Genomic DNA, 27,135 nt, shown 5'->3' with positions numbered 1-27,135 from the left:
GCGCCGTTCTCCAGTACTCTAGATTTTTATGGTCCGTGCACACTTGCACTTTATGTTGTGCACCAACTAGCAGATGCCTCCATCTCCGGAACGCCTCATGAATAGCAAGCAGTTCTCGGTCGTACACCGTGTAGTTCCTCTCGGATTTGTTCAGCTTCCGCGAGAAGAAGGCACACGGACGCCACTCCGACTCCTCCTTCCCCGGCTGCAGAAGAAGCACCGCCCCTATGGCTCTGTCAGATGCGTCTGTTTCAACCCTTAGCTTCTTTCGTAAATCCACATGCAGAAGTTGTTCTTCAGAGGCGAAGGCCCTTTTCAGTTCCTCAAACGCTCGCTCCGCCTCCGCCGTCCATACAAACTTCTTCTTACTGCTGAGACAGTCAGTGATGGGCGCCGTCAGATGGGCGAAGTTGCGGATGAACTTACGATAAAAGTTTCCAAACCCTAGGAACCTCTGCACATCCTTCTTGGTTTTGGGTGTTTTCCATTCCAGCACTGCCTGTACCTTGCCGGGATCCATGGCCAATCCCTTGTCTGACAGGCGGTACCCCAGGAATTCCACCTCCTTGGTATGGAACCGACACTTCTCCAGTTTGACCCACAGCCTGTTGGCTTGCAGTCTGCTCAACACTTCTCTGACGTCTCTCACATGTTGCTCCTCATTCTCAGAATACACCAACACATCATCTAGAAAGGCAACGCAATTCTTGTAGAGCAAAGGGCCCAGCACGTGGTTCATAAAAGATTGAAAACACGCGGAGCCTGCTTGTAATCCAAATGGCATAACGAGGTATTCAAACGCCCCCAAAGGGGTAAACATGGTGGTTTTCCATTCATCCCCTTTCCTTATGCGTATCAGGTTGTACGCCCCCCTTAGATCCAGCTTTGTGAAAATCTTTCCCTTCCTCACCATGGTCAAAATATCATCAATTCTGGGCATAGGGAACGCCACCGGTTCAGTCACTGCATTCAGCCGCCTAAAATCACATACAAGTCTCGGCTTGTCCGCATTTTTTTTGTCCACAAAGAACACTGGGCTCCCCCCTGCTGCTTTGGACTCTCTGATGAAGCCTCTCTTCAGGTTCTTGTCAATGAACCCTCGCAACTCCTGCATTTCCCTGTCTGACATGGCATACAACTTGCCCACGGGAAGCTGTGCTCCAGGGAGTAAATTGATCTGACAATCAAAGGGTCTATGAGGTGGTAGTTGGTCAGCTTCCTTCTCACTGAACACGTCGCTGAGATCTGCATACTGTGGTGGTACCTTCACCTTCCCCATTACTTCAGTCCCTGCTAGGGTGGCTTGGGCCCCTACTGAACCCTTCTCCCCTTTGCAGTGTTCTAGGCAATGTGCTGAACCAAAGGACACCACTCTTTGATGCCAGCCAACCAGCGGATCATGTAGAGCTAGCCAGCTCATTCCCAAAATAATGGGAGCGCCTCCCAGGGTGGCCACATTAAACGCTATCAGTTCTGTGTGCCTTGCCACCCTCATTATCATTGGGACAGTCTGCAAGCGGACTCCTCCTCCCAACAACTCCCTGCCATCAATCGTGGTCACCTGCAGGGGGTTGCTTAAAGGGATGGTCTGTATCTGGTGTTCAGCAGCAAACTCCTTGCTCATAAAATTGCAGGAGCTGCCTGAGTCCAATAGCGCCTTTATTTTTAGGGGGTGCCCATTCTGCAGCTCTAGCGACACTTCAATCACTAGAGCAGGTCGAGGAGCTTCTGGCACGGGCACTTTCACTGCTCTTTGGCCTGGCTGCAGTGCCCCAATTGTGGCAACCAGGCGTTGGCTTTTACCTGCTCCGCTCCCCCTTCTTCTCCCCCCTCAACAGCTCCCACCATCCCTTGCCATTCCTTCCTCTGGGGGCAGACTCGGGCAAAGTGGCCTGGCTGTTGGCAGAGATAGCATTTCCGGGGGCCCTTTCCCTCCTTCTTAGCTCCCTCGCTGGTTTTTGAAAATGCGCGCGCGCGCGCTGTTCCGATTTCCATCGGCTCTGCCGGCGGGAAAGCTGGCTCAGGAATGTCTGGAATGCGGAACTCCTTCCAACGTTCCCCTCTCCCTTCCCGCCTCTCCAAGGCTCTTGCCTCCTGCCGCGCTCCTATGGTCAGCGCAGATTTGGTCAGCTGATCCATAGACTCCGCCCTGGGGCTCCGTGCCAGCTCGTCTTTCACCCCCGAAGAAAGACCTTCTTCAAATAGCATTTGAACGGGTGCCGCCGATAAATCCCAACTCAGTCTGTGAATCAGCATGGTAAACTCAGTCCAATATTCACGGACAGATCGACTCCCCTGCTTACAAGCCATTAGCTGTCTGCGCACCACCCCTTCCTCAATATCGCTGGAAAACATGATATCCATTGCACGAAAGAACTTCATTGTGTCCTTTAGTATGTCATTGTGCGTTGCCATTAGGGGTCGAACCCAGTCTCTAGCCCCTTTCTCAAGATGCCCAATTACAAAAGCAACTCGCGATTCCTCATCAGGGAACTCATCGAACTGCACATTAAGGGCATATTGCATCTCTGTCCTAAAAGCATGGTAGTCCTTGGGGTCCCCCCCAAATTTCTGCACCAATCCTGGTACCTTTCTGGGGAATTGAGTGGCTCTCCCCTTCTTGTCTGCATCCTGAGCCCTTCTCTCCTCCAGCCTCGCCGTCTGCAGGGCCAGTTGAACCTCCAACGCTCGGTATCTATCTTCCAAGCTTGGACCAGCTCCAGCCCCTGCTCCTCCGGTTCCGGTTGGTTCGCTCATGATGCCTTCTCTTGCACAGGCAGCGTACAAAGACTGTCGGACTGCTGTGAGGGTTTGATTAGCTGCTTGTGCGTGAAAACGTGCTCCCTCAGAGTTTGTGCGCCCCCACAAACCTCCGTGTGTGACGGAGCTCCTCAGACATGTCTGCTCTAGTCACTAGTAGAGTCCGACAGTGGCTGCCTGCGGAAGCGTTTCCAGCAAAGAAGTTCCTTAACGGAAACGCGTCTCCTGGACTCACGGCGTGACAGTTTCCTGCGAGGTATGGGTCTCCCTATGGGAGACTCCGATACCTCCCCACTGTTCTCGCTGGAAGCCTCCCTGAGCCCTCCCTCCTGCTCGCATTCCCTCAGAGACCCACTCCTCCCCCTGCTGGTCCCTGCTTCAGCAGTTGAGTCTCTTTCATCCTGCCTGAGTCCCTCCACCACCTGATGCTCTGATGGCAGTTCCCTGACACCCACATTGAGGGACCCAGTGTCACGTGACCTGTCCCATCCTCACTCCAGTGCTTGCCCACCGGCAGCAGGGGCTGGGGAGCATGGAGGTATCTTCACCCTCTGCACCTCCCAGAGTGCCAGCACTGACCCATCAGTGGCGGAGAGCACAGGGGGTGAAAATCACCCTCCACTCCTCCCACCCCCACCTGGTGCAGTGACAGAGCATATGCTCCTGCCATCCGTGTTGGGCACGCAGGGTGTGCCCCCAAGGGAGGCAGGGCACAGAACGAGTCTGTTGCACCCTGTTAGGATATAGTTCCGTTCCACCTTTAGAATAGACATGTGGAGTTGTATGTCACATGCCTGTTTACTTCCAGCACAGTCTGCTGGGAACTTCCGTTGTATATAGCTTTTGCCTATGCTGTTTGCTTGGACACGAAGGGAAGCAGACATTTTTTTTCCTTTTGTCCTGATGCTGAATAAATGCTTGTAAATATGCTTACATATGCCTCTGTCTGCTACTTCTGTTGCAATGAGTTCTTATCTCTGCTAGCTTGCGTGCTCAGTCTCTAAAGGTCTCTGAGGCTTGAGTCACAGTTCTGATGCTGTTCCGAGAACTGGAGTTCGCCCAGCTGCCGGCCGGTGGGCTGGAGCCAGCTGGGGGCCTGCCAATTGCCCCCGTCTCCCCAGACGCATCCCAACACGCCCAGCTCAACTGGACGCAAAAATGTTGCCTTGACAGCATTCTCATGCGGCGCTGCCCAGCTGAAGAGAGGGGCAGCAACACTGCCGCAGCTCTCCTCCTTCTCTCTGCCTCCTTGGTCAGACCTGACCCAGGAGCAGAGCTGCGGCTGGGCGCAAGGGAACTGGCTGCTCCCTCACGGACACAGCGCAGTGAAGGAGAGGGGCAGCAATACTGCTGCCATGACTCTCCTTCTTTCTACCCCCGGGAAATACCTAAATCGGGGAGCCTCTGTGTGGGCTCCTGGTTGCGCCCCCTCTAAAAAATGATATGGCGGAGAGATGGTGGCCCCCTCAATATTGAGGTGGGGGCTTGGCTCACTGCCCAGAATTATTGAGGGGGTGAAGCCCCTTCCACCCTCTATAGTTGGCGCCCCTGAGTTATAAGGTACTAATTTGAAGAATCTGAGTGATAGCCAACTAAGTTACACCGAGGGCAGTCCCAATGAACTTAATGGACTTAAGGTTACTCTGAATATGAATCACACAGGATGCATCTCCCTGTCTATACCTTTAAGCGCACAGGGATGCCTAGTGTTGTGGAATCCGGATGCAATATGTACCCCATTACTTGTGAGAGGCAACCTCATATATATATTTTTAACCATGTGGATATACTGTGGGGAGCCGCAACATTCCTCAGTTCCCATTTATACACATGGCTAAAATAAGTGAATAAATAAATAAAAGTCATCATCCGTCCCTGGTGATTTAATGAAATAGTATATATTCTGTTTTGCTGGGGGTGGTTTTATGCTTACACCATGAGTCTTCAGGATAGGGTGAAATAGCACTCAGAACCAGAAAGGCAGTGGAAATTATGTCTTTGGTGTCACTGCACCAATGGTCACTAGCCCCAGCCTTCTCTGCTGTAGGATGTGGGACACCCTCTTTACTGAAGCAGGCAAGGTACAAAGGCAGGCCTCTGAATCCTTAAAAGAGACAGGCTGACAGAGCCTCTGGCTTGAGACCTGGCTGCCTTGTGTATTGCAAGATCAAAACCTGGTAGCTATGATGTCTCTAAAAGAATAATCTTGCCTCCAAACAATGAAACATGAAAAGGAGCCAGGGCGTGCCTGGCTGCAACAGTAGCACACCCAAGTTGCTGCTTACAAGCCTGGGATGGGGAGGAGAACAGTATAGTTCTGCAGTGGGAAAATAAATTGCCCCCATTGTGCTTTGTTGAAACAGTATGGCAGCCAAAGCCACTTATACCATGGCTTTCTGCAATCTGTGACCATGCAATATGGCAACCTGGGCTTGTAGTGGATCTCCCTAACCAAGAAATGGCACTATCATTTACCCCCTTCCTTTCCCTCCCAAGGTCTTAAAAAAAGGATCTGGTCAGCAGAAATATCGCAATTCGGTCAAGATTGCAAGAACATGATTCAGTCAAGTTTGGGATTCGCTGGGAATGGAAAGTCAGAAGAAGCGCAAATCAGAACCAAAGGTTTCTCTTGAAAAAAGGAAGTGGACTGGGGTGTGCCCAGTTGTACCAGTCTGAGAAATATTGTGACAGAGGGAATGTCAGCATTTAGGTTTTCCTAGGAAGCCAAAGACGACCAAAGAGCCATTTTCGCAGCCTGGATTAAATGGGCCACAGGGCTTGATCCAGCAGTGTGTTCTCGCTCTCTCTCTCTCTCTCTCTCTCTCTCTCTCTCTCTCTCTCTGTGTGTGTGTGTGTGTAAGGGTATAGTAGCAGAAAGGCAGCCAGAGGCAGTTTTGGGAGTTTTGACATTCAGCACAGTTGCCATAGTCTTCCTGTACTTTAGTGCCTGAAATGGACAACAGCAGGAAAATCAGAGTGATGGAGGTGGTGTACTGAAAAGTGTCAGCAATGAGCCGAAATCCCTGGTTCAAATCTCATTTTTTGTCATAAAACCTCCTGCCATTACAGAGTTATGGAAAGGATTATTGAGAAAAGTGGACAGGAGCACTTAGGGAATGCATTCTGTTAATACTTTCTGATAGTATAATTAATTTGACCTGATGTCAAATACCACACAGTCATTTTCCTCCATTCCCCAACCTCTAAATGAGGCTTCTAACAGTTCACATGGCAGGTTTTGCTGTCAGGATGGATAGCAGGTATTCATAAGCGCTTTGCACATGAAAGCTAAATAACAGTATGCTCCCATGCCACTAGTTGGAGGGTATGTTATTTACTAAAAATGCTCTTGAACCGATTTCAAAAAGGTTTGAAAAGTAACTTTCAGACTGCTGCCACCTCCAGCATTGTGACATGTTTGAGAGGTATGGTCAGCCGTAGCTGGAAGGTGATGTATGTGAAGATGCTGTTGCAATTCCTGGTAACATTGATCTTCTGTGAAGCCTTCTATATTAGGGTCAAGTGTTAAGTCTCAGCATCCCTTAAGCTGAGCTGGGCGCTGCTCTCACTGCTTCACTCTTGGGTCCAATTTCTGTGGCTTTGTACAACTCTGTATTAAAGTTTTAACACTGAGTATGCTTTGTAATTTGCTCCTCCCATGCCTCAGTAAATAAAACAAATTCAAATGCAACATGAAAATACTGGTTCTTAAACTCCAGGGAGGTCAGAGTGCCTGTTCAGTCATGGCCAGATTGCCATTAAGAATTGTCACTTATACTTAATGCAACATGAAACCTGCTTGGAACGGCAAGAATGTACAGCCATGCAGCACAGCCACAAATGGCCATATAATAGAAAATCTTCATTCTCACCTTTCCAGTGCTCCACCGCTTCAGCCACTGAGTCACTTTATATGTACCCTATTACATGTCATTTGTAATGGGACACACGACATCTCAGAGGGTAATTGGTAAAGGCATAGAATTACTATGCCATATAGGATCAAGTGCATTTGCTTACTGTAAGAATCTTGGTTGCTTGGGGATCGGCTAAAATCCATATCTCCCCTATCATCGTAGAGCAAGCACATTTTTGTTATGCAAGGCAAGAGCTTGAGGAAGGGTTGTACGGTTCCAAGCCTGAATTCACTTAGGCTGTATCCTGGTCATCATTTCTGTCCAAACTGCATGCTTGGACCTTCCCTAGCTGAGCCGATTGGGATGTGGAGCCTCAACATCAACATGCCCACTTCCCCCTCTCAGCTTGGTTAGAGAGGTCTGTGTTCAGCTGAAGGAAGAGTCATTCAGGATGGGGAGCCAAGACCACAGAGACCAAGGACAAAAAAGCAGGAGGATAAGGCAGAATGAGAAGGTATACTGTAGGTCAGGGGCAGTGGCGTAGCGTGGGTTGTCAGCACCCGGGGCAAGGCAAGTAATTTGCGCCCCCTAACCCATGGATTTGACCCCCTAACCCATGGATTTGCACCCCCTAACCCTAACCCCCAGATGTTGCACCCGGTGCGGCCGGGCCCCCCTGCACCCCCCACGCTACGCCACTGGTCAGGGGTCATCAGTCTTTTTCAGCAGGGGGCCAGTCCACTGTTCCTCAGACCTTGTGGGGGGGCCGGACTATATTGGGGAAGGGAATGAACAAATTCCTATGCCCCACAAATAACCAGAGATGCATTTTAAATAAAAGCACACATTCTACTCATGTGAAAACACACTGATTCCCAGACTGTCTGTGGGCCGGATTTAGAAGGCGATTGGGCCGGATTCAGCCCACGGGCCTTAGTTTGCCTACCCATGCTCCAGACGTTATGGGACTCCAACTTCCATCATCTCTGACCATTGGCTATGCTGGCTGGTGCCGAGGGAACCAGATTCCAACAATATCTAGAGAACCAGACGTTTCCCCACCCCCTGGACAGGAGGAAGAAAAAGTGGTTCATGTGGAAATGAGTTGTACCAGTGCACAAGGCGCAACTAGGTCGAGAGTAGCCTGGTGAGGGCCTACAGTCAAAGGTGAAGGAGCTATACATTGTTATCCATCAGTGGATAGACATGGAGGCCCAAGACAAAGCAATCCCCTGATCTATCCAGACTCACATTGCCTAGAAACTGAACGGAGTGTGACACTCAGAGATGTAATGGGCCATGACTAGGTGAAGTTGTTGTCACTGTGTATTGCTTGGCAATAAAAGATTTTTGCAAAGTGATCTGAGTTTTGCAAATGGCACTATGGATTCCTACAATGTGCAGCACCCCATGCCAGCCTCGTGAGCAGTCCCTCCCCCTTCTCTCTCCCTCCCTCCTACACCCCACCAAGTGAAGAATTACTAGTCTTCTCTCCCCTGACAAGGCAGGTGCACTTTTATTGCACTATAGTTATTTCCCTGTGCTGCAGTGGTTTTGCTGCCTGCCGTAACACAGATAACTGAGATCAGAAGCGTGATTAAAAGACCACCGAAAGAAAGAGAAACTTGCATGTTAGGTCATGGGATCTCCCTCTCGATGGTATCTTCAGTATTTGCTTAATCCTGACAACCACCATGCAGTTGCAATCCTAACCAGTTTCCTACCATTTGACTTTTTTATCTCAGGTCAAAATGAGGTACACTTAGGGCCATGAAAATCGGGGGTGGGGGCTAAAGTATGCCTGTGTTCTGTGGTCCATGTACTATTTGAACCTCATTTTGTCATATGTGAAAGCAAACCTTTGCTTAGTTCTTATCCAGACGCTTCCCAGAATAAGACCTTGGCATCTGGTCCACCTTCATTCACTGGGAGAATTATAGATACTCAGCTCCCTGCAAGATCTAGGACAAAGGTTTAGTGCTTTCGTTTATCCTGGCAAAAGTTAGACCTACCGGTTATATTACAGTAGTTGTGCATATTGCAAAATCAGAGCTACATATTAAGTGCAGCCTTCTGTAGCTTTCTATATTAGGGTTGGATTCAAAGTAGCTCTGAGTAGCATGTTCTGTCAGCACAAAATTTTCCACCTGCACAACAGGACTCTCCCCCCTCCCATATGTAAATGCAATTTCAAACCCAATACTGTACAGATGCTTCTTGAAAAAGTGGGGTTTTCAATAGATACAACAGTACCTGTCTGGGGGAAAGTTGCAAATGGTAGATACCACAACAATAAAGACCTGAGTCCTGTATCTTAGAGAACAGACTTCCTAGTGAGAATGGGATCTGCAGGAGGAATACACATCTCAAAAGGCAGAGCTAGTGAAATCATGCGAGTGAATACACAAAAGATGAACTGTGCAGTTTGGCACACATTATTTATTGGACCTTGCTCTCCGCTTACGGTTTCCAGGTCCAGACCTTGGGAAGACCCCTGTACAATACATTTTTCCAGGCGTGGTTTCCACCACCATATCTGATGATGGGAGAAATAACATCTAGAAAGAGATACAAAAGCCCTCTCAGGAATCCTTCCTTGAGCCCTTTGGCTTCCTGGTACAAAGTTCTACACTACTGAAAGTTCCCGCGCAGGTCCATTTCTTGTCAAGAGCTCACAGCTCATGCTGCTCATCTTCTCAATATTATGCACATTGACGCAATCATTATCATCATCATTATTCATGCCACAAGTTCCTGCTTTCTTTTCCTTTTGCTGTTAGCTCCATTAAACAAGTAGGAATTGTGATGCAATATATGCAATATATAATAACTGAGGGAGGGGCTCTGTATCTTGCCTTGCTCAGTTGCCCCGTATTTGGGTTTTATTCTTGGTGATGTGCTACAAAGTTCTAGGAAGTGATCTGCATGAAATAAGCAGAAGGCCGCACAGCTTCTGTTTTGATTCCAGAATGAACTGTACAAAGAATGCCCTTAGTCACCAAACCCATGTTTGTCCTGGTCTGTATTTCTGAGCCTTATGATCTGTTATGCTTCACAGTGGGCAGAGCTCGGAGGAGCAACCTTGGTAGGATTATAAAATGCAGGTTCATGCAAGATTCACAGTCCCCTCCATCTGGTACATTTGTCAAGGGTGGCCGAGGGAGAAGTAGCACAGGCAGAAAGGGCAGGGGATTTCTGGGGGGCAAGAGAAGAGAGAGTTATGCATCCATGTAGAAGCACCAGGAATCAGCATTATGGTCAGCAAGTGAACAAAGTTCCATAGGAAGGAATGCCTATTCCACACTTCTTTTAGGCTCTGCAAGGTTTATGTGCTAAAACAGAAATAGCCAATGGTGGCACCCGCTAGATGATGTTAACTACAATTTTCGGGATCAGTCCCAGTAGCATGGCCAATGCCCAGGGATGATAGGAGTGATAGTCCAAAACATTGCATGGCATCACATTGGCTAAAGGTAAAGGTAAAGGGACCCCTGACCATTAGGTCCAGTCGTGGCCGACTCTGGGGTTGTGGCGCTCATCTCGCTTTATTCGCAGAGGGAGCCGGCATACAGCTTCCGGGTCATGTGGCCAGCATGACTAACCCACTTCTGGCGAACCAGAGCAGTGCACGGAAACACCGTTTACCTTCTCGCCAGAGCGGTACCTATTTATCTACTTGCACTTTAACATGCTTTCAAACTGCTGGGTTGGCAGGAGCAGGGACCGAGCAACGGGAGCTCACCCCGTCGCAGGGATTCGAACCGCCAACCTTCTGATCGGCAAGTCCTAGGCTCTGTGGTTTAACCCACAGCGCCACCTGCGTCCCATCACATTGGCTACTGCTGTACTAAAGCATGCTATGATTGAAATTTAAAGTAGGCCTGGAAGAAGAGGTGTCCACAAAAATAGAAAACTGCTTTCTAAGCTGCACTTATTTCCTTCCTTCAGCTGAGACAGGTAGCAACCCCTTCTTCTGTTCCTGTCTTTGGATACGATAGGATTACAACCTCTCTCCTCCAATAGCATTCTGAGGTCTCCAGTGATCTATATTGTTCCCTTTGGGCTTCAAGTGCGGAAACATCTGGCACAAGCCTAGTTTTATTTGTTACAGGAATATTTCTGCAGATGTCACCAAGCCTGGAGATAATTACTGTACCTGGCTTTCGGTTGACGGGGTGGGGGGTGGGGTGGCGGCATTCGGAAAGAGAGAGTGGAAACAATGTGCGCCATTACTCTTCACATCTGTTGGATAAGGCCTTTTAAAACTTCAAAAGAAGCGGCAGAAGAAAAGTTGTCATGAGAATGACAGTTGGCCGTTGTGTCTGAAACTGTTTTAGAATTTATCCTCCCCTTAATTTAGAAATAAAATAAGGCTGAAGAAGGTTGGGGTTATAGATGCATGTGATTATTTTGAAAAACTGATTAACCTGCAGCATTCATGGTGTTACATTTTTTCCATTCCAGGGGCTGTGCTTTATGAGACTCACCTGGTGAACTGGCACATGATCAGCACCCAAAGCTTTCAGCCCAGAAGCCTCTAGAGCTAGCAGTTCTACAACTCCCACCATCCCTGAGCTCTGGCCTTGCTAGCTAGGGGTGTTGGGAGTTGTAGTTCAACAACATCTGGGGACCCACAGGTTGAGAAAGGCTACTCTAGAGCCTTCTGGGCATCTTCACTGGTCATCTCACACTGCCACTCTCTCTGTTGCACTTTGGTTCTGGTTGTGGGCTTTCTATTATCATCTAGTTGGCTATTGTGCGAACAGAACGATGGACCCGTGCTCATTTTGGCATATAAATCCCTCTGCAACTCGGGACCAGGATTCCAGAAAGGTAATCTCACCCCTGATATATACCCAGTTGATCACAGCAAATTGAAGTCATAAAACTACTACCAGGCACAACTGTGCTGAGCAAAAGGTGAACTGTACAGGAAAGCTCCATAACAGAAAATCTTTAACTATCTTGGCTTATAGATTCCAGGTGTTTCCTGTGCCTTTAAAAAGCCACACCGCCAAATGAAAAATGTCTGAGGAAAATGAAACCGAGAAATTTTTCAGTATGTCCCTTCCTGTTCCCTCATTTCTTCTCTCTATCTTGAAGATAAATCCTCCAAGAACAGAGATGATACAGTCGTTTTAATTCTGCTGTTTTTATCTCGGGTATAAATATTTTGTGAGTTTTAATGAAATTTATTTATTTTACAGGAATCATCTCACGGGAAGGGGGTAGAAATCTAAATAAATGTTGGATATTTGGGGAGTTTTCAGTAACAAAAAAAGGAGTTCCGTAACTATAGAATAGTTACTAAAAACATCTCTGCTCATCTCCTTCTCCAAACAAATGGTGAAAGGGGTGTCCTGGGTGGCTGACCTTTGGAACTGTATCTTTCAGCATTGAGTGGGAGGTGGTCTCAAGCAACCTCCGGCAGATTAATCCTCTTCACTGGTGTGTTCCAGTAAAAAGATTACCGGTCGCTTGCTGCAGCAAAACCAGCAAAGTTTTGCCATACTAAAGACTAGCAGGTGAGAGGAGTGTGTGTCACAGTTTGACAAAAGAAGTACAGAATAGTAGAATCGGCTCAACCGAGGACGGGTCTTTGCCGCGCCGGCGACGCGGGGACCGTTAAAAACCGCAGGCGCGGAAGCCTGCGGACTGAAGACTCGGCGGGTGCCTTAAGCGCCCCCCGATCCACGAAGAGCCTTTTTAAAGGCTGCGGAGAGGATACAGAGGGTGGCGTGGCACTGAGAGTCGATCGCTACCTCGGTGGAGCGAAGCCGCGAGCCATGACCGGAGAGCGCTGACTTTCTTCCTTGAAATTTGGACTGAAAGAAAAACCCGTGAGTGAGACGGAATTGGATTCTAAAAATACTATCCTGAATTGGAGACGACCGGGGTGTGTGCTAAAAGGAAGTCCGCAACCCCCCCTCCCTGCAGACCATCTAAGCAACGACATAAGAGCTAAGCTGGAGAGCCTACCCTTGGAGGGGTGAGTTAAAAAGGACACTAACTTCCAAGATTTAGCTAAAGCGAATTTTGAGCTGGAGAGTGGAGCTTTGGAAGCCTTCTTTTTGTTTTAAACAACCCTCCTCCCGGGCCCGGGAGTGTCCTGTTTCTGTGCCTGTGTAAGAGCTGCGGAGTTTGACAGCTGTCAAAGCTGTCAAACGGGCAGTTTAGAGTGGAAAAGTTGCTATTTAAGATCCCTCTGACTATGATGAGCTACAATTGAACTAAAATTGTTGGAAACAAAGTAACAATAATAAGTTAAAGGATTGTTGGAGAAAAGACTAATAAGTAACCAGATTCCCCCTAGGGGGAACTCTGTGAAACTACAATGGCTACAATGGCTGTGGATGGAAAGTTACTAGCGGAAATCGAAAGGATGTTTCAACTGGTGGGAATCCTACAAGAGCAGAGTTTGGCAATGAATAAACAACTTTTGACCTTGACTTCTGGAACAGGCAACTCTGCTGTTTGTATTGAGGACTTGAATGAGAAAGAATCCACAGCTGAATGGGAAATGATATCTAAAGAGGCCCAAGAGACTAAACAAGAAAAAGAGAAAGTAAAGCTGGGAAGTAATAACCAAAAGCCGACATCTGTGGAATACGGACAAGGAGATTATTGGAACACATTCACCACAAGTCTGCGAAAGATGCAGAAGATGAAGGAGGAGGTCCCGGGAGTTTATGGAATACAGGAATTTAAAACAAAGAAATATGATTGGGGCCTCCATTCTGACTTTGACTCTGAAGATGCAGGATTTGTGGAAATTTTCCAGCAGTTATTTTCAAATCTCCTTGTGGGAAGAGAATTGATGGTGAAAGAACTTTTTCCAGACTTGATGACTGACATAAAGGATTACCAACAAGACCGGCGGAGAGGGACTGAAAGAGACTTGAAAGCCTCGGACGTGAGGAACCCAGGCTAAGATCTGTTATTTTGGATTTGTATTGGGAAGGGACAAAAACCGGGGATGGGAGGGAGGGAAGAAGAGAATCTTAAAAACACTCAAGACCTTTAGGTTTGGTTAATATGACTTTTAACTAAGACAAAATGAGAAATCGATGGAAGAGAACTTGAGTCCAACTTAGGAAAATCTATATTGTTTATAAAAGAGGTAATAAGATGAATAAGATGGTTAAGAGGAGAAATACCAATTTGCTGACACAATTTTGGGAATTGGGATGCACGAGGGGGGGTGGGGGAAGTCAGGGAACAGGGTTAGGAAATTAAGATTTTCTGAATTTATACATGTTTTTGTCTTCTGTTATTTTTTGTGTGTGTTTTGTCTTTATAAAAGTTGAAAAACTAATAAATTTTTTTTTTAAAAAAAAAGAAGTACAGAATAGTAAACCTAGCATAAGTTAAATAAATAATATTGATGCTAATTCTATATTTTAGTTAGGGTTTTAAATGATAGCGATAGTTTTATTTGGAATGCTATTTAATGCTGCCGTTTTAGTTAGCCAAGGTTTTTATCTATTTTACTGGGTTCTTTAAAAAAAAGAAAAGGCTGCCTTGAGAAAATTTGTAAGCCACTTTTAAAATGCAAAGTAAAAAAAATTATTATTATTTAAAATAGAAATAACAATACTGGCTTAAGAGTCAGACTTTTTAAGAATGCAGCAGGGGAGTTATACTTCATTATACTTCATGCTTCTGGCATAGCATTCAAAAAGAAAGTTGTGGTGGGGGAGTAGCTGCTCCTGCTATGTTTCCTCCCCTGCAATTTCTATAGGAGTTCAAAGATATTCTGAATGTTTGCCCACTCATGGCATTCCTGTGTGTGTGTGTATTACTCTTAGTGCAATGTGGATCTAGCATGCTTCCTCTGGTGACATTTGTACAACACATAGCAGGCAATCAGTATATCCTCTGAGCCACTGTACTAAAAGCTTTCCCAGTCTGCAGAAGGGTTAAATTATACTGCTTCAGTTTACAGCACAATAAAATGCATGCAACCTTGCAATAACCCTAGAATTCACCTGTGAGAATTACTGCATGCTCTTGCCCATTCCTTGTAAGCTATCTCCACTCCCTTTTTTTAACCCTTTCCACAGGGAACGTTACGGGCAGGGTTTTTTTTTCTGGGGGCAGTCAAGGGTACACCTTTTCCCACAAGTCTTAAATGTGTGATCCTTGCTGTAACAACTTCGTGGCGAGTTCCAGTTCCATTTTTTCTTTTAAAAAAGAGCACTGGTTTAGGGCATCCATGAATAGGACTGTGCATTCACAAAGGTCCTACTGATGGCTGCATTACAAGTGAGGGATGGGGGAAGAGTGATAATGTTTGTGGGCACACGCGCTAAACCCTGTCTGTGGTGCCTACCCCATTATCCCAAATGATGAGACAAGAGACCAGAGTATGGGTTCAAATTGGCCACAACTTTATTGAACTTCAGAAGTGGGAAACTTGGCACAGGCCTTGGCATGTAACCCTCTCAGCCTGCCTGGCTGAGGATATGCAGGCAGTTGAGGCCCAGTGAGAGGGGACTGCAAAGCGCAAACTTACACAGCATGCCCTTCCACCGACCTCGTCCCGGGGGTTTGACCTACATGCCGCTGCTCTAAGGCCAGGGACTCCCAGTTTTTGCCCTTTAACGGGCCCTGCAAGTGCCGCCACATGGGGAGGGAGCATGAATGCATCCCCCCCCCAACTTGATGTTAGATTAAAGGCTACCTTGCCAAGGCCTAAAAACCACCACTAGAGGCCCTAAGCCTCGGGGTCAGCCTCTTTTCTTTTGGCCTTAGGCCCACCCATTATCCTCCCTGGCTGAGGGCGGGTCAAAGGCCAGCCCAAGCAGGTGGGTGGCACCCGCCCAGGTGAGCCCCGCTTGGTGCCGCAAACCTGTGGGGGAGGGCAGATTTTGGCTGTCAATGCATTCCAAGACTAAGCACAGCTACCGAATGTGTGGTGGGATGGAGGCGTGCACAGCCATACTCTTGCCGTTGGTGTTACTGCTGCTTACCTAGATGGGGATAAGGCAGAGTGACAGCGAGGCTGAGGGACACGCAGGTGGGCCACTGTTGCCACTTCCAACAGGTGCAAATATGTGGCCTGATCTTCCCACCACACCACCCACATAGGTTAGTAGGCTTGGGCACTCCAGTGCACCAAGTGTAAGGCTGGCAAACCGGCAATAAGTAGCCTTTGTCTCACAGGCTTTGGCTGTCTGCTGTGCATCAACTGACAGGAGAGCTGGAACCTATTTCTGCTGCTTTGCATGGGGTTCTCAAACATCCTCTCCCACTTCTTCTTCCTTTCAACCACAGCTTGCCTCTGACATCATATATGAACACAGAACCAGGTTTGCCCCAAACAGCCTGACAGGCGAACCTCTGAGGCCTGGCGGGCCTAATTAAGCCCAAGGGCCAAAAGTTCCCCACCAGTGGATTAAACCTTTAATTGTTTAAATCTCATTCAGGTTAGAGCTCTTTAATCCCAATACAATCCTAACAGGAGCTGGTAGTCTTGGAATTGCCAAATTAAAAAAAGAAACACTGAATGTATGAATTAAATTAAACAATCATAACACAACGTTTGCATCACCTGGAAAAGGGCTTTTTAAAAGCCCAATTCAAAGTGCTGTAAATCCCATTGGATCCAATACTTCTGAGCAGACATGCAGTTAGCCTGGATCCAACCCACTTGTTCTAAACTGACTAATGTTTCCTGTACTTCACACACTCAAAATTTAAGAAAATCTTTCTAGTTGTCAGTGTAGCAATCAAGAGGTAAAGAAGTGTGTGCCGACAACAGTTACCAAATAAACAGGAGTGGAGGGGAAACTAACTGGAATCCTGATTCAGCATCATATGCAGCTTATGTGATAATTAGTAACTCTATAAAATATTTGCACGGCCAGAATTCATGGTCAGTTTGCAAGCAAATAAATGACTACACAGAGGCCAAGAAAAGAATCAGCTTCTTTGCTCTGAGCCAAAACTTCCTCAGCAATACAGGATATGAGAAAATATTAACTGACAATATAGGATGTATAGTTGTTGTTGTATTATTATTGTTGTTGTTGTTATTATTATTATTAAAGCCAGTCAGCCTGGAAATATCACAATGAGTCAGCAGCTCTGTGTTTTAACATAATCCTCTGTGCTTCCACAGCCAAACTATAAACCTGTCAATAATGTAAAGGATGCAAAAGATTCTGACCAGTTCAGTGTGTTCATTCGTTTCCTTTCTGGGCAAGAATCCCAGCAAAGCAGATACTTATGCATAGCCTGTCCTCATTTCATCTAATTACAAGCTTCTCTCTAGGGGAGAGGCTAGAGGAAGGCAGTGGGGGGGGGGAGGTTTGATCGCCCAATTGTAGGTCACTTAGGCAAGGAGTTTCTGGAATATGCATTGATCCACTGAGTGCTAAAACAGCCAAAGTTCCCAGAGTTCTCTACTAAAAAAAAAAAAGAAGTCTTTTCCATTACACAAGTTGTTGGAGTCAGCCAATGGAAAACAGTTAGAACATTAGAGTTAGAACATGCAGTGCAATAAATCAGCACATGGTGTATAAGAATGTTTGAAGAACTAATACATTAGCCAGCACTACAGAACTTTTTCCTCTCCCCCTTTCAAGGTCTGGGTCTAGTATATATTCTCAGAGGGGAAAGAGAAAATCCACACTGTAGTTTAATGTGGATTTGAAGCAGTTTGTGTCACGAGGTGTATGGTTCTTTTTCCTGTATCCACACAACATTTTCTTCCTAGAAGTGGCAGCCCACACTACGCCCCTGCTAAATTCAGATTTTCCCAATACACAGATAATTTAATAAGGGAAGGAAATCACATGTTACCCAACTGCAGGCGCACTGAAGCACATTGTGTGGTGAGGTATTGCTGTCCATTACCACATCCTCTACTCTTCTGAGTTAGCATGCATAGGATTGCACTGTTAGGTAAAGGTAAAGGATCTCTGGATGGTTAATTCCAGTCAAAGGTGACTATGGGGTTGAGGCGCTCATCTCGCTTTCAGACCAAGAGAGCCGGCGTTTGTCTGCAGACAGCTTTCAGGGTCATGTGGCCAGCATGACTAAACCATTTCTGGTGCAACAGAACACTGTGACAGAAACCAGAGCGCGCAGAAATGCCGTTTACCTTCCCGCCACAGCAGTACCTATTTATCTACATGCACTGGTGTGCTTTCGAACTGCTAGGTTGGCAGGAGCTGGGTCAGAGCAATGGGAGCTCATCCCTTCACAGGGATTTGAACTGCCAACCTTCTGATCAGCAAGCCCAAGAGGCTCAGTGGTTTAGACCACAGTGCCACCCATGTCCTTCCACTGCACTGTTAGTTAATGGCTGGGGACCTCCTCTGTAGTGCATGTGTAATTTTCTCCTGGTGCAAACTATTCAGCAGAAAGACAATACCAATCATGGAGCATAATCGAGGCCATTTAAACAGAGTGTGCATCATGCATCTGCCCCAAATGAAGTAAATGTTCAGAATAAATCACACCAGCCCTGTAAAGCACTTCACAACATACCATGTACAGTGGTACCTCAGGTTACGAACTTAATTCGTTCCAGACGTCCGTTCTTAACCTGAAACCGTGTGTGGTGTAGTGGTTAAGAGCGGTAGTCACGTAATCTGGGTAACCGGGTTCGCGTCTCCGCTCCTCCACATGCAGCTGCTGGGTGACCTTGGGCCAGTCACACTTCTCTGAAGTCTCTCAGCCCCACTCACCTCACAGAGTGTTTGTTGTGGGGGAGGAAGGGAAAGGAGATTGTTAGCCGCTTTGAGACTCCTGAAGGGGAGTGAAAGGCGGGATATCAAATCCAAACTCTTCTTCTTCTTCTTCTTAACTTGAGGCATGCTTTCGCTAACGGGGCCTCCCGCTGCAGCTGCACCGCCAGTGAATGATTTCCGTTCTAACCCTGGGGCAAAGTTCTCAACCCAAGGTACTACTTCTGGGTTAGCAGAGTTTGTAACCCAAAGCATTTGTACCCGAGGTATAGCAGAAGACTCAAACTATGACTTTCATGACGCATCAATCATTTGTAGCCTCCAAGTTTGTGGTAAGGCAACTGTTGCTATCCCTCTCTACCCACTTAAAAATCTGGGAGATTATCCTTATCATTATGAATTAAACATTTATTAGCCACCTTCCCAGCGTTCAAGGCAGCACACCATAAGAAGTAAATGAAAACAGGACAAACACAACAGCTAAGAAAAATAGAAAGGCACCAATGAAACCACACAAAACTACCCAGCTGAACCAGAGGCCAAACAGTAAATATGCTTTTGCACCCCTCCAGAAGGCCAACAAAGAGCAGTAAATTCTCACTTCCTGGAGCAGGGCCTGAGAAAAGAATCGAAGCTGACATGAGTGACAGTATAAAAAGGCATTCTTTGGTCTCCTTCAGATGACTCTTTGTTCAGCATTCACCTTGATTTGCTTGCACAAACCTTACATAGTAGTTAGACAATGTCTGGTCTTTATTGAGCATTCATTTTGATTTGTTTATGGGACAGTTATATGCCGATGAGTATTCATCCTGATTTGATTGCAGGGTGTTTACATGTCTTCCCATTAATCATTTGCTTTTCAATGAATTCTCTCCTCCCCCCCCCCCCCCCGCTTTCCTAATAACAAAAAACATCCCCTTTCAAAACACTAAGAAGAATGTGGATTTGTTGTGCTAAGGCAACAACCGGGCACTTTAATCCACTTTCATTGCGACAGTCTAAAGTTCCGGTACGCACTTGAATCCGACCCACAAAATAGCCACTGTCAGGAGACAGCCTTTGAAATGTGTGGCCCATGTTTTTGCCAGTTCCCCATGTGGTTAAGGAAGGCAAAAGAGTTCAGGTGTATAGCTGCTTCTTTCCTTTCTCTGTCTGTATGTCTCAGTAACACTTACTGTACTTCACTCCTTCTGTCAATAGAGTGTGTACAGTGGTACCTCAGGTTACGTATGCTTCAGGTTACAGACTCCGCTAACCCAGAAATAGTACCTCAGGTTAAGAACTTTGCTTCAGGATGAGAACAGGCGACAGCGGGAGGCCCCATTGGCTAAAGTGGTACCTCAGGTTAAGAACAGTTTCAGGTTAAGAACAGACCTCCAGAACAAATTAAGTTCTTAACCCGAGGTACCACTGTATTCTCACGACTTCAGCTTTCTGCGAGAGATGCATGGGGGAGAAGTCTGGGCTGTGTATCCACAGTCTGCCTCCTCCAAAAAAGGAACCAGGAAATCCTTGCTCTTTTTAACCCAGATCTTACTTTGTGTGAACTGCCTCAGTTTTGTTGAAATATTTTAAAATAATAGTTTTGCCAATACAAATTCCAGTACACATGCTGCATCCTATTATTCCCAAGCTGCGGGTTAGAGAGGGCTGTGGCTGGGAGTTCACGACTTACAACAGCTGCGTAGTACAACAGAGTGTTGGAGGTTGGACAAAGAGTTTGTGACAACCCTGCAAGGAAGTCCACAAAATATGGTTTGAAGCTCAACATCAAAAAAACAAAGATCATGGCCACTGGGCCCATCACCTCCTGGCAAATAGAAGGGGAAGAAATGGAGGCAGTGAGAGATTTTACTTTCTTGGGCTCCATGATCACTGCAGATGGTGACAGCAGCCATGAAATTAAAAGACGCCTGCTTCTTGGGAGAAAAGCAGTGACAAACCTAGACAGCATCTTAAAAAGCAGAGACATCACCTTGCCAACAAAGGTCCGTATAGTTAAAGCTATGGTTTTCCCAGTTGTGATGTATGGAAGTGAGAGCTGGACCATAAAGAAGGCTGATCGCCGAAGAATGGATGCTTTTGAATTATGGTGTTGTAGGAGACTCTTGAGAGTCCCATGGACTGCAAGAAGATCAAACTCATCAATTCTTAAGGAGATCAGCCCTGAGTGCTCACTGGAAGGACAGATCGTGAAGCTGAGACTCCAATACTTTGGCCACCTCATGAGAAGAGAAGACTCCCTGGAAAAGACCCTGATGTTGGGAAAGATGGAGGGCACAAGGAGAAGGGGACGACAGAGGATGAGATGGTTGGATAGTGTTCTCGAAGCTACCAGCATGAGTTTGACCAAACTGCAGGAGGCAGTGGAAGACAGGATTGCCTGGCGGGCTCTAGTCCATGGGGTCACGAAGAGTCGGACACGACTAAACGACTAAACAACAACACCAACAATTACAGATTGTGGGGCTGGACTGAGAGAGAGTAACTTATGATAGCCCTGAAAGTTTGATTAGTATTGTAGGTCAGAGGTAGAACTGTGATTTCCTCACTACAGTGAGTTGTATTGTATTCCTGTTTAAATTATAGCAATTATTTCTAAATTGGCATCTATACCAATAAAAGCATATGCAAAATGCTATGCAAACTTGTGTCTCCTTTGTCCTCTCTTTTGGGTGATGCATAATTGGCCACCCTATCGTCAATATTCTTAACCTTTCACACAGTACAATACAAAACCTCATCTCCTGCGCATATACACCTCCCCAGTCATAATGATGGGCACTTCGCCAGCCTAAAATATAATTGCCGGTTCCCACTATTCTCTCTCTTTGTACTATGAAAAACCCAAGATTTTATATGCTCAAATGAAATTGCTGAAGCTTTTAAAAGAATAAAGAAAAAATATAGGGGGGGGGGGAGAGAAGCAATCATTTAATGACTGACAGGCAGATTTTGAGGACAGAGGAGCCAGACCACACAAAAGGTGTGAACCCCATAGGAAGAAAGTTGACAAGGGAGGGAAGCGGATAAAGAAAAAGGCCATTAGGGCTGGGGCTTCTCACCTTACCCACAACTCCATATCTACAGCCCCAATTATCATGCAAATTCCCAAATTCTGTGTAACATCATGGTTCTATGCGACATCACAGATATCTCTTATTTTCAGACTCTAGTGTTCGAAGAATTATGGCTGCGGTGAGACCAGGTGCAACAGACCTATGCAGGCATTCTAAGCATGTAGAGTGTATGTGGGAATTGGGGGGGGGGGGAGAGAGACTTGGCTGCAAGCCTCACCCTTCACCTGCCTTCATTTACCAGTAGATTGTGTGCACAAGCCCATATTGCATATAAAATCCTCTTTCAAAGCCATCCAAGTTGGTAACCAGCACTGCCTCCTGGGCGAGAGTGTTCCATAATTTGACTACGCACTACTTGAAGAAGCGCTTTCTTTTATCGGCCCCAAATCTTGCAGCGTTCAGCTTCCTGCCACCTCTGCATTCACTCTGTGGGCTTAGAAGAGCTGCAGGTGTAGAAAAGAGGGAATTTCGGCAGCTGCCGCTTTGCACTCAGCCGCTGTGGCCTGACAATCTGCTCCTGACAAAATTTGCTCTTCCACACAGCTATTATTAAAAGGAACTCAAGCTCTAGCCTCTATTGCATTTAATCATCCTATGCTATTTGCTTTTCAAAGTTTGATCTGGCTGCCTTCCTTGCTAGAGCTATATCAGACTATGGCCTGCAAACCAGACTGGCCAACTTCGTAAAGCTCACTTTCCCGTGCAACATGCGCCTGAATATGAAAACAGGGAGGCAGAAGCCAGACAGATCATGTTCCTCCACCACCTTTCACATAATCATACCAAGGTCTGAGGCAAGAGCAGTACAGTGGTACCTCGGGTTAAATACACTTCAGGTTACATACGCTTTAGGTTACAGACTCCACTAACCCAGAAATAGTACCTCAGGTTAAGAACTTTGCTTCAGGATGAGAACAGAAATCGTGCTCCGGCGGCGCGGCAGCAGCAGGAGGCCCCATTAGCTAAAGTGGTGCTTCAGGTTAAGAACAGTTTAAGGTTAAGAACGGACCTCCGGAACGAATTAAGTTCTTAACCCGAGGTACCACTGTACATGAAGAGAGACTTACATGCACAGGCTCTTTCCACACAATCAGGAATCCTGCCTTCTCCCCAGTTCTGCATACAGAACATTACAGCCACCGTTCTGTTCAAAGAGTTGCGTGCAATGCATAGAGAATCCAGCTCGCCCCTTCCAGATCCACATATGACAGCAAAAGCTGTTTGACAGTAGAACAGTCTCCCTCGGGAGGTTGCGGACTCTCGTTCACTGGAGGTTTTTAAGCAGAGGTTGGATGGCCATCTGCCATGGATGATTTAGCTGAGATTCCTGCATTGCAGGAGGCTGGGTTGGATCATAGACGACCCTCGGGGTCCCTTCCAAGTCTAGGATTCTATATGCCACCCAAGTAGGACTTCTGCGAGTGACCTCATTTATATGGCACACTCAGACCTTAAGTGCAAGAGGTACCGACTGACTTGGAGGTTTGCTAAAAAGCAACACACTCAGCCTAAAGAAAACCATTTGAATCAACAGCTAAGAATTCAGCACCATACATAAAATGGTATAAAATGGAACAAAAGAAAGAGGCCAAACCCCAAAGATAGATGGGTCTGAAAGAGAAACCTGACATGCCTTGATTGATAACCATGCTCCAAGTGTGTCGGAAGGGGGGGGGGAGGGGTTGCTGTTGCGAGAGCTTGCCAAAGGAACTGCAGCCCCAGATCCCTGCAGCAGCTGCTTCTCTTCCCCAAAGAGTCACATGTGGTTGCTTACAGAGGTGGATAGACACGGCTAATTGACTGGGAAAGTTGAGCAGAGGTGGAATTAATACGATGGGGGACATAAGCTCAGGTGGGCCGTTCCATTACCAAGGAAGAGAAGCATTCAGATGGAATCTGAAATCCATTTTTCTGGCCGGAGCCTTGCTCAAAGTCACAGTGGCAGCTCAGCGGCGAACGTTTCCCCCCCTTCTCCCAAGGAGTGCCTCCCCTCCTCCCAACTCCAGCCGCCCTTAACTTCGTATCAGAGATAACCTGGGAAATGCATTGCGGTAGGCTGACCAGCCTTGAACTTTGTGTGGCGGTTGCTTAGCAATGGCTAACCTTGGAGACATACCGTGAGACAGAAGAGCCCAAAAGTGCATTTGGTGGGTAAGCTTGCAAGGAAAACAAAACCAGAAAGTAAATAACGGGGAGGGAAGAGAAACTCAACCTTCGGAAAAAGAAAATGCCTGGCCTGTAAGGGATAGAAAAGCAATTAAATGCACGGCTGGAGGAAGCAGGAGGAGGAGGAGGAGGAGGAAGGCTCCTAGCACATGATGTGTGTGTATCAGTGCAATGTGCCTCTTGGATTAGTCTATGTGTGGGGTTGAATTAGGAGCAGACTTTTCATTAAGAAATACGCCAAGCTATAAAGAGGACTGAGATAAGGCTAAACAGAGCGCTTAATAGGAGAAAAGTGATCTTAGGCAGTAATGTACTGCCAGTGCTATGATAATAAGTGACCCAATATTGCAATTGTGTCACATTCCTTTTGGCTTGGGCATGCTCATAAGGAACAGATGCTGGGCAATGCAATTTGTTTTTATTTTTAAAAATCACAACAAGGCATAAGACATCATCAGGTTGATCATTAATAGATATGAAGAAGTTTATTTTTAATATGTCTGGGGAATTTATCTTGTTATGCTGGTCCATGAAGGAAAGGTACTTCACGCTTCCACTGAAGCAGAATTCTTATAAACAATGTTTGTTTCCAGATTGAAATAATAAATGGAAGATTTTAAAGAGCCTTGGTAACATCCCTGGGATTTTCATTTTTTTTAAAGCACCTGGAATTTGGTGCAATGCGCTTCCTCAGAGAGGCAAAATGCTGCTTGTCAGGAAGGGAATGCCAGAGATAGGTCATCTCCAGCAGAGATGGTTTAGCAAGATCTGCACAGGTGGTGGACTCCAGAGATAAGAAAGCTACCTAATCCTCTCTTCAGATGCACAACCACAGAGCTGCCAACTCTTGCAATGTTATTAGGAGACTCGCAATTCTAGGCATCCCCTCCGAAGCCCACTGGTTGATGCTAATCTTTTTTTCCCCTCTCTCTTTTTTGAGAAAAATAATAATTTTCCATCTAGCCTTCATTTTTCTTTAAAACACACACCGTGTTAGCAAGGTGTATACAAATGATTCAGTCAGGAAATATACTTGGGGTAATATGGCTTAGGGTATAAGCAGTGTTTTTTTCTGGAGGTACGCATATCCCTAAACATTTTGTGAATCTAAGTTTGGCCTCATTGAGAGGCAGTATTTCAATATGAGTAGGAAAAGGAGAGCACTCCTAAATGTTTTTTTTTGGGGGGGGGCACTGGGTATAAGTCCACCCAAAGTTAAAGCATTTTTAAGGTCCTTTGGTTTAAGTGTATGGCTTAAGCATGTTCTTAGCTCTCTTCCTATAAAAGCAATAGGGAATGCAGCCCCAGCATACTCAGAGATGTGCCTAGACTGCAAGCCATTCTATGCAGAGTTAAAGGCACCTAGGCTTAGCAAACTGAAATGAATGGGCTTTGGCACATTTAACAGGACTGGACTATGAAAAGCAGGTGCTTACATCTGGCAGCATCATGCGGGTGGTGCTTTTCATGAGTCTTGCGCTGACAGTGTTTTAAGGAAAGGAAGCACAAGTTCCCACGTAAGAAGAAATTGTATTTTTAAACATGACATAAACAACCAGTCCGGCTGGGTTCAGCAAGGTGTACTCCATGTACTAAAGGTCCTTGCCGCTGCCATGAAACAGGGAACAAAAGAAGCTGCCTTCTCCCACCCCCACCCCCCACTAAGGCAGACCACTGGTCCATCCAGCTCAGAGACTACACTGTATAGCAGCAGTTCTCCAGGGTTTCTGGCAGGGAGTCTTTCCCAGGGCTACCTGGAGATGAGGGCAGAGATTGCACCTGGGATTTTGAATGCAGAACAGATGCAGCATCACTGAGCTACAACTCTTTCCCCCTTTCTTCCATCAGATGAGTTATGCCATGGGTAGGCAAACTAAGGCCCGGGGGCCGGATCTGGCCCAATCGCCTTCTAAATCCGGCCCAATCAGCGTGCTTTTACATGAGTAGAATGTGTGCTTTTATTTAAAATGCATCTCTGGGTTATTTGTGGGGCATGGGAATTTGTTCATTTATTTATTTTTTCAAAATATAGTCCGGCCCCCACAAGGTCTGAGGGACAGTGGACCGGCCCCCTGCTGAAAAAGTTTGCTGACCCCTGAGTCATGCAAATGTGTGAGCCTTTCCCACTGGCATGGCTGCTATGAGACACTATCTGCCCAGGAACAGGAGTGCTCGGAAGAAGGGAAATATTTGCTTCTTGCCCCTCTTTGGTGTCTCAGAAATTGAATCATAGAATCATAGAATCATAGAGTTGGAAGAGACCACAAGGGCCATCGAGTCCAACCCCCTGCCAAGCAGGAAACACCATCAGAGCACTCCTGACATATGGTTGTCAAGCCTCTGCTTAAAGACCTCCAAAGAAGGAGACTCCACCACACTCCTTGGCAGCAAATTCCACTGTCGAACAGCTCTTACTGTCAGGAAGTTCTTCCTAATGTTTAGGTGGAATCTTCTTTCTTGTAGTTTGGATCCATTGCTCCGTGTCCGCTTCTCTGGAGCAGCAGAAAACAACCTTTCTCCCTCCTCTATGTGACATCCTTTTATATATTTGAACATGGCTATCATATCACCCCTTAACCTCCTCTTCTCCAGGCTAAACATGCCCAGCTCCCTTAACCGTTCCTCATAAGGCATCGTTTCCAGGCCTTTGACCATTTTGGTTGCCCTCCTCTGGACACGTTCCAGTTTGTCAGTGTCCTTCTTGAATTGTGGTGCCCAGAACTGGACACAGTACTCCAGGTGAGGTCTGACCAGAGCAGAAGAGTTTGAGGGGAAGAGTTGAATGTGATTTTGCTCAACCCCTCTTCTGGAGCAAAGGAGATGCACATCATCAACACTAGCCATCTCCCACCCATTTTTAAGGGCAAAGACATATTGGTCCCCATCACATACCAGGACGAGGCCACAGCCTGTTGACTTGATGCACTGGTCACACAGTGGCCACTAATGCACCTCCCAACACCCTCTCCTCCAACAACCATCAGAAGAAACCAGAGATTTCTTCAGTCCTTGGGGTTTGGGGGTAGGGATGGCTGCATCACTCCCTGGACCCAGGCAGAATGTAAACCTACACAGGCCCAAAATACCCATTTCCACCAAAGGTGTTTCTCGTCTTGCTTTCTCTTCTGTGTGAAGGATGACCAGGGTGAAAGCATATGATCAACAGCTACTAGCTGCCATGGCTGCGTTCTACACCCCTGTCTCCCAGTGTCACAGACATGATGACTCTGAATACCAGCTGCTGGGAATAAGAGGTGGGCAGAGTGCTGTTGTCAAACCTAGACAGCATCTTAAAAAGCAGAGACATCACCTTGCCAACAAAGGTCCATATAGTTAAAGCTATGGTTTTCCCAGTAGTGATGTATGGAAGTGAGAGCTGGACCATAAAGAAGGCTGATTGCCGAAGAATTGATGCTTTTGCATTATGCTGCTGGAGGAGACTCTTGAGAGTCCCATGGACTGCAAGAAGATCAAACCTATCCATTCTGAAGGAAATCAGCCCTGAGTGCTCACTGGAAGGACAGATCGTGAAGCTGAGGCTCCAATACTTTGGCTACCTCATGAGAAGAGAAG

The 27,135-nt window shown here is 46.6% G+C and overlaps 1 protein-coding gene across 2 annotated transcripts in view; it reads right to left on the bottom strand.

Moving 5' to 3' along the window:
• Nucleotides 1-27,135, bottom strand: part of DPF3 (double PHD fingers 3) — a 195,158-nt gene that overhangs the window by 148,672 nt on the left and 19,351 nt on the right. The window lies entirely within an intron of this gene.

This window comes from Podarcis bocagei (genome assembly GCF_964188305.1).
Source record: "Podarcis bocagei genome assembly, chromosome: 1".
Classification (NCBI taxonomy): Eukaryota; Metazoa; Chordata; class Lepidosauria; order Squamata; family Lacertidae; genus Podarcis; species Podarcis bocagei.
The sequence above is the reverse complement of the archived record's forward strand: the minus strand, read 5'-3'. Positions and strand labels throughout refer to the sequence as shown.